Source organism: Tupaia chinensis, unplaced genomic scaffold (genome assembly GCF_000334495.1).
Source record: "Tupaia chinensis unplaced genomic scaffold, TupChi_1.0 Scaffold000231_2, whole genome shotgun sequence".
Taxonomy (NCBI): Eukaryota; Metazoa; Chordata; class Mammalia; order Scandentia; family Tupaiidae; genus Tupaia; species Tupaia belangeri.
Genome location: NW_006159707.1, coordinates 2302569 through 2309156, shown reverse-complemented (window position 1 = coordinate 2309156; position 6588 = coordinate 2302569). Strand labels below are relative to the sequence as shown.

The window sequence follows — 6588 nt, the reverse complement described above, 5'->3', positions numbered from 1 at the left end:
TAAGTTACTATCCTATTTATAAAGGGCTTTAATTTAGCTGCCAAATTGCAAACTGTTGTGGTACCATGGGTTGTGTGGTATCCACTGGTAGAGTGTCCTGGGTGAAGGATCTGAAGGTGCAATGCAGTGAATTGCTGGACTTTGGGTAGACTTTGGTTCTTGCACAGTCCAGTCCTGGGCTATGGGTGCATCATGTAGCCTACCAGTGCTTCTTAAATTTTGTTGTGTGCACATAAGTCACCTGGGTCTCTGGTTAAAATGCAGATTTCAATTCACTCCACTTTGTGTTGCAGAGGCTAGAACACAAAGGTGCTGTAGAGTGTAGTAGGCCCATGGGTTGTATGGCAGACTCTGCTGAAGTCAGGATAACTGAGAGCTGGAATGAAGGGATGTACAAGGTCAGATACAGAATGTTCTGGTGAAATGTGGTTTGGAACACACAGCAGGCTGTAGTGGGTCAGTGTGCAGTGGGAGGAAGTAGTAGTTTGTGCACTGAAGGGCAAAGTATGTAGCTAAGTGCATGGTGAAGCAATGGGTAGGGGAGAGGCATGTGCTGGTTCTGTCTTCCGGTGCGGACGTTGTCAGGCAACATGGACGTTGCTGGGTGCTGGGTCATCCATTCAGCAGGCGATTAGGTTAGGTACTGCTCCAGGTACTGGAAACACAGCAATAAAAACAGAAAAAAAAAATCCCTGCCCTTGTGGAGCTCATACTCTAGAGTGAGCAGACAAACAATAAACATAGTAACAGGCTGAAAAGTAGTGCAGTGGTAAAATGCACCACCCTGTGAGGCTGGACTCACATAGGAAGGTTGCCTGTTCAAGTCCAGAGACTTCTCTGACTATGCTGGCATCAAAACCCTGTTGGAAGTACTATACCTCTGTCTCACTCACTTGCAGAATAAATAAACTGCAAAAGAAAAGCCTTTTTAAAAATAAATAAGTAAACATAGAAACCACTGAAATATACAGTATTAGAAGTTGATAAACATTATGGTGGAAACTAAAGCAGGGATGATTGGAGAGCCAGGTCAGGGAGAGGTCAGACTTAAATACAGATGAAGAAAAGATCACTGAGAAAGTGAAGTTTCAGCAAATGTAGGAAGAAGGTGAGGATGAGAGTGAGCCATGTATATGGCTGGGTTGGGGGATAGTTGGAATGGTAGTAGCAGGTGCAAAGGCTCTGAGTCAGGAGCTTGCCTGGCATGTGCAAGAGAGAGCAAAGAATCCAGGTGGCTGAGTTGAGTGGGTAAGAAGGAGAATAAAATGAGACTAGGGAGGCCATAGGAGAGACAAATGGTTCAGGCCACTGTAGGATCTTTGGCTTTTATTACAACTCTTGAGCAGAGGAATAACATGATCTGACTTGATTTAAGAGGACCACATTGAGGACCAGCAGATGCTATAATGGTGATTCAAATCCCAGATCCGGCAGCTTAAAACTCTGGGCCCATGGGCGTGTGTGCCCAAAATTCCAAGAGGAGAATGGAGGAGAAGGGATTGCAGTGTGCCCATCACTCCTGGGGAGGGGGGTGTGATTTTTTGCTTTCTTTCTCTCTGGCAAGTGCACACGCCCTATAGCAAAGAAAATATAATAAAAAATCAAAAGGATGATGCTGCAGGAGCCAGGGTGAAATCAGGGAGGCTCTTACAATAATTTAGACAATAGATGATGGGAACCTGGACAGGTTGGAGCTGTTTGAGATCCCCCAGGTTGTGCTAATTTTAGCACCCCAGTCCCTGTCTAGTTCTTGGCACTGTGTAGACACTCAGTAATTTCTCCGTAGGAGCATAAAAGAACAGGTGAACATAAGTTCCTTCAACCAGCCTGCATCATTACTCCTTGGGTATAAATAATGGTAGCCAAGATTTTGGTCCTGGTAGGAGCAGGATGAACTAATAAAACAGATTGTCTGGAATGCTTGTGTAGCTCAGAGTGCTGGCTTGCAGGGCATGGAGCAGGTCATGATTGTGCAGTCAGTTATGTTTTCTTCTGTCAATGGAAAGGATATGGCAGAGCAGGAGATTCCGGGTGCTAAGGGTTGTGATCAGGGAGTTCCCTTGTGTCTGAGTGACCCAGCTTAGAGCTCTTCTGTGCTATGCTGGACGATAAATCTAGCCCATGTCATGGCTGAGCATGTTTCATTGCGGAATTTGTAATACGTGGTGCTATAGTGTCACAGTACAAGATAAGCTAGCACAATACATTTAACTTGAAATTCCTTGCTGAGTCTTTGATAGCTTTCATGTAGTATCGTGAGTTGCCTTTGCAAAGTCCTGTCATCTTTCCTCTGAGAAGTTCCCAGTAGTGTCTGTAACACCTAATGCAGGGCTTGCTGTGAAAACTAGGTAGGGACAGTGGCCTGGGGCTCAAAGCTTCAGCTGCCCTAAAGAGGTAACCTTTGGATCAGCTTACCGAGCTAGCAGCATAGAAGTAATGAATTGAAGAGGGAGAGGAAGATAAGTAGGCCACAAGACTATTGTGCTTCATTACAGTCCATGGAGTCTTAAGTGCAAGAGTGTGTGTACAGGAATATGCCCATAGTAAATGTGGCTTGCTCTACTGTTCTAAAGTATCATGAGTCTGAGCACCAATTGTTCTAACATATGGCCAGTACGATTGTCAGTTCTCTCTGGGCAGGGGTTGAGGCATACAGGCAGATGAGAAGTAGAAATAAAGAAGAGCTTTCCCTCCCTCCCTGCTCTGTCACATGGGCAACCATCCAGTCACATAATCAGCATGTGTTCTTCCTCTGTTCTTCCATTCTAGCCTATGTGGCAGGCCGGTATGATTGTAATAATTTCTGTTCACGTTTACCTATTCTTATCTTTACATAAAGCCCTGTGGTTTTGAAGAATCTACCCATCAGGCAAGTCTGGCAGTCATGCAGCTCAAAAAGCAAAGCACCTTGTTCCATTCTACCTTAGTATCATTTCCAAAATATTCCATGGGTTAATCACATTCCATTGCCCATAGCCTCTGAGCATCGAAATGCTGAACAGCTTCAGAAACTGAATCATACTCACAGAACTTGGTTTGTCTTGGTAATTCTTCCATCTGAAAACATTGTTTATGTAGCTGAGGTCAAAAGCTTCAAGTTCTGCTTTAATGAGCTGCAATTCTGTTCATGCGACATTCTCCTCCAAACCCAATTGCCCTTTACACTGTGTGAGTAAGTGTCTCCGTGTGTGTGTCTGAATGTGTGTGTTTGATGTGCTGACATTTCTGAATTGAAGCCAGAAAGTGTAACCTTTGTATGTTTGCTATTAAAAATCCAAATGCAAGGCGTAAGAAAGGGATCTAACTTTTATTCAATATGATGTTTTTAGGCATAGAACCTAACACCCCCAAAGTGCTCAACACTCAAGAGAACAATACATTTTGAAAATTGTGATTTAAAATAATTCTCATAAAAGCTGTACTATTCAAACATATTGGAAAAAATATTGAGCTCTTGTCTGTGCTAGGCACTGTTTTAAGTGTCTTGCATGCATTACCTTATTTAATTCTCACAACAATTCTATGAGGTAGGTGTCCTTATCACTGTATTACAAATGAGGGAATGGAGCTTGGAAAGGTTAAGGCCTTTGCTCAGGATCTAGAAGGTGGAGAATCTAGGACTTGAACCCTGGATTTTGCACTGTCTAAAATTCTTGGAGAGATGATTAGAAGCCTGAATCTCTGGTAAGATTTGTGATTTCACTAACAAAAGAAACCATAACACTATCTAATAGTGTCTATTACATAAGAAGAAGAAGAAGAAGAAGAAAAGACTGAGCATTCTTGCAATTCAAATTATTTAAAATTTATTTTAAAATATTACAACAAACAAGTAACATATTCACACCTTTTACAGTTCACTGGCAGGATTGTAAAAGATGCAAATCTCACTTGTTCCTTAAGGCTTTGATTTAGAGGCTGACGAAGACAGCAGACATTGACTAACCCGTGGAAGTGAGAGATGACAGCATCTGAAATGAGATACCCAAGAGAGGTTCATCAGAGAGTAGACCTTTCCCCCTGCTCAGTTCTGGTCGTTCTGGTTATCCAGAGTGTGGAGTTTGCAGGGTTCTTTCTTTCTTTCTTTCTTTTTTTTTCCAACAAAAATCCATTTTTATTCATTTACGTTTCATTGTTTTAAATCCTTGAGGGGTATAGCATCACACGGATTCTGTGTCCAATGGCCTTAGCAGGAAGGTTGCTTTGGAATTTGGCTCGGATCATGCCACTGTTAACATGTGCATGGGTAACCTTTCCCCAGATTACTCTGGTTTTATTTGGTTTGCCACCAGGAGTTACTATGTTGGTTTTTGCTTTGTACACATAAGCACAGCTCTTGCCTAAATAGAATTCCGTTTCATCTCATGCATAAAAACCTTCAATTTTAAGAAGAGCTGTGTGCTCCCTTTGGTTCCTGAGCCCCCACTTATAGCCAGCAAAAATAGCCTTGGACCACAGCCTTTTAGCCATAGTTGCCTTTTAGAAGTCCTGTTTCCAGAGGCCTCCACAGGCTCCAAGATGGCGGAAAGAGAAAAGAAAGCTGCAGGGTTCTTAATATAAGTATTACACTACATACAAATGCTGAATAACAAAATAGGCAAGAGTCATTTAGGACACATAGCTAGAGTCTGTCTATCTGCTTATCTTTTTATCTATTCAGTCACTCATAGAGAACCCATTTAAACTGCAGATCAAACTGGGCTCCCTTTAGATAGTTGGAATTATCAGGTTCCTGGGCCGAGGGAAGTTCCTAAATCACTTCTCAGGTGCCTGCCTTTGAGCTGTCCTGGCAGAAAAACCAACAGTTTAAAATGAATTGTAGACGGGATGGTTACATGCTGGGAGAGGGCATGAAACTATTAGGATATGTCAGGCTATAACTACTGAAATAAAATATTTATAGAAGTCAAGAATTCAAAGATGGGCCAGCCCGTGGTGAGGTGGTTAAGGTGACTGGATATCACATAACCAACTGAACAGTTCAAGTCCAGGACCCAGTGGCTTGAAAAACACACCAGGCACGTGTGTGTGCATGCCCAAAATCCCAAAAGGAGGGGAAAATGGAAAAAAGATTGCAGTGTGACCATGTCCCATGTGGTACTTTATCACTCTTTCTCCTTCTTTCTCTCTTTCTCTCTCATAAGCGCACCCTGGTAAATTAAAGAAAAGAAAATAATTGAAAGATAATCTTCAAAGTAGATTTTTAACTCCTCCACTCTACAGATGAGTTGACATCTATAGGTGTTAAATGACTTCCACAGGGTATATAGAGAACTGGGGGGGGGGGAACCACAATGGCATTACACTTAAAAGATATAGTACTTTCTTAATAACACTATTCACAATAATAAGTTTAAAATGTGTCAGGCATGTTCTGTTAGGTTATTTGATTTTACTATAGAGTGGAGCTCTACTTATTTTATTGCTCTCATTTTCATCCTCTTAAGAATCCTATGGTAGTATTACTGCTCCTTTTTTGACACGTAGGAAACAGAGAGGCTAAGTAACTTACCCATAGTCACACAGCTAGTAAGTCTGAGTGCCAATTCAACTTAAAGTCTTATTTGTTTACCTCCAGAGCTAATGCTCTTGTCCACTCTAATGTTTCTTTGTTTATCTACCAAAAACGGCAGTACAACTGTGGGATTTAAACTGTTCTTTGTCCAATTCTAAGTTTAAATACTTTCCTGGGTGATGGACTCTTTTGTGTGGATATTCGTGAAGTTTAGCTCCTCGAATTCTGTTGCCAACCCTGCCCCGGTTGTAATGCTTACTCCAGAAAGCTACAGAGCAAAGAGTGAGAGAAGATAAGAAGATGACCAAATGGATCCAGGGAGGCTGGGTCAGATTGAAAGAATGTGAATTGAATTGAATGGACCCAAGACTCAACACTGTTTTGCTGCTTTGTGTCTGAGTAAGATGAGCAGTAAGGACCCCTCTAAGCCTCCACAGATACAGGCCCTCAGATCTCACCAGGGCCTTTAGCCTTCCCATTCAATCCCTCTGAGTCCCCTAGGCAAGTTCCCAAATCTCTTTTTTGAAGTTCTCTGTACTAAATTTTCCATCCTTTTGGTCTCAGCTGATAGCCCATTCTTAAGTCATGGGGAAAATCGAAGCCTGCAAGTGATCGTGGGTGGGTGACCCTCAACTTGCTACACCCCCTCCCTATACCTGCATACTCTTTTGACTTCCTCAGCCTCCTTACCTCCATGTCTCAGCAAATAATCTTTCTTTTCCTCACTTAATATAGGGTATACCCTGCACCCCTGCTCTAGAAACTGTCCTCCCATCTTCTTATGTACATTTATCTCCCCGGTCTAGTCTATGTCTACAGCTTTTCTCTGAATTAAGCACAACTTCTATTGTTCCAAATGGGAACCTGATTTAAACAGCCTTTTAAGGGAAAAAAAAAATCAAGTGTCCAGATGTGGCTAGATCTATGGTCTTAATGACAGTAGTCTATTTCTTTACAACCCTTGGGATTACTTCCCTCTGTGGTGTTACTCCCAAGGCCTTCTTGGACACATTGCAACTCCCAATGATGTCCCATTCTGTAAGTAATGTCTACTGAAAAAGGGAGGGGGGGGT

At 42.2% G+C, this 6588-nt stretch overlaps 1 protein-coding gene and 1 pseudogene across 1 annotated transcript in view; one reads left to right on the top strand and one right to left on the bottom strand.

Moving 5' to 3' along the window:
• Window positions 1–6588, top strand: part of PRKCB (protein kinase C beta) — a 396523-nt gene that overhangs the window by 369484 nt on the left and 20451 nt on the right. The gene's annotated exons all lie outside the window — the stretch shown is intronic.
• Window positions 4138–4593, bottom strand: LOC106734844 (60S ribosomal protein L35a pseudogene; annotated as a pseudogene).